The sequence below is a fragment of the Odontomachus brunneus genome, unplaced genomic scaffold, assembly GCF_010583005.1.
Source record: "Odontomachus brunneus isolate Ranch 3 - 2012 unplaced genomic scaffold, Obru_v1 Obru_scaffold_318, whole genome shotgun sequence".
Lineage (NCBI taxonomy): Eukaryota > Metazoa > Arthropoda > Insecta > Hymenoptera > Formicidae > Odontomachus > Odontomachus brunneus.
The window spans coordinates 91508-93240 of record NW_022639768.1 but is presented as its reverse complement, the minus strand read 5'-3'; positions in this window follow the sequence as shown (position 1 = coordinate 93240).

The following is a 1733-nucleotide window of genomic DNA, read 5'->3' as shown; positions in this document are numbered from 1 at the left end:
GAGTAACTGTGTTCGCTTCATCAATAGTCCTTTTCAGGATAGTTGATAAGTATTACCGTTGGTTGCTCTCAGGCCGATTATGATCGCTCGTTCAATACTTGGTGAGCGTTTTAATCGGTTGCGCCACGAAATACTGTATGCGTCTCTCAACAGTGGTCTTCAGGGCAGTTTCATCTGTGATGTGATTCTGTTCGAGCACAGTATCCTTTTTCTTCAAGTTATCATGCCGAACACTCGAAAAAAATCTTACGTAAGAAAACTGACTCACTCCGATAGATGTGCAAATCCTCTGAATCTCCCTGGACATAAGGGTAAAAATTTGCGGAAAATTCCGAAACTTATCCAGCAGGTATTTCCGAATTTACCGAAAGACGCTAAAATTTGTCATCGATGTAGAAAATCATGCGACGGTGCTGATGATTCACATTCTGCTTCAAGGGCTCCACTACAACAATCAGATTCTGAAGATAATGCAATCAAAATGGTGCATTCTCGAGACAATTCTTTGAGCACAGAATCAGTAGATTCTATTGTAGACTCGGATGTCGATGAAGTTACACCGCAAAGTAAGAAACAATGTACATCTAGAGAACAAGAATTAGAAGAACTACTAACAGGGCTCAAAGAAAAGTTCTCAAGTTTTCCTCCGCATGATCCTCTGCGTGTGCCTATCCTTACGATATTGCCTGAATCTTGGAGTTTACGTAAAATAGTGGATGAATTTGATACATCGTTCCGAATGGCAAAGAAAGCCAAAGATTTGCGAAAGTCCGAAGGAGTATTGGCATCACCGTACCTCAAGAAAGGGAAGACTCTACTAAGTGAGACGATCGAAACAGTAAACAAATTCTATGAGAACGATCAGAACAGTAGAATCATGCCACATAAAAAATCAACGGTTACCGTAACCACCAATGGGAAAAGGGAAAAAATGCAGAAGCGTTTACTGCTATGTGATGTAAAAATCCTACACCAGCAATTTAGAGAAGAGTTTCCCCAATATCCGATTGGTAAGACTAAATTCGCCGAACTGAGGCCAAAATGGTGTGTACTTGCGGGATCATCGGGCACCCATAGTGTATGCATATGTGTAATCCACCAAAATTTCAAATTAATGCTCGAAGCCATTGACTTACCGAATCTTACCAGAAATCTAGAACATCAATTGAATGATTATACTGATTGTGTAAGTTTTATTCTGTGCAGCAACACTTCACCTGATTGTTACCTGAATAAATGTAATTCGTGTCCACGAATTAAGAAACTGTCGAGTTATTTTTCTGAAGCCTTTGCCCAAACCAACACTTCTCATGTAATCTTCAGTGCTTGGCAGTCAACTGATCGTTGCACGCTAAAAAAGGAATGCCTCTCCACAGATGATTTTACAGATGAACTATGCAATCGATTGGTATCATTCATACCTCATCATTTCATCTCTAAAATACAAGCGAAGTACATCTTCGAACGAAAAGAACTTCTACGAAATGATGAGGTTCTCGTGTATAGTGATTTTTCAGAGAACTACGCCTATGTCGCACAGGATGCTGCGCAAGCTTTTCATTATAATAATGCACAATGTACTGTTCATCCTATTGTTTTCTATTATAAATCTGGAAACGAACTTATGCATCGAACGATAGTATTATTGTCCCCATGTACAAATCATGATGTTGCCGCGGTTTATTTGATGCAGCAGAGAATCATACCAGAAATTCGTACGTTTTGTCCCCAGG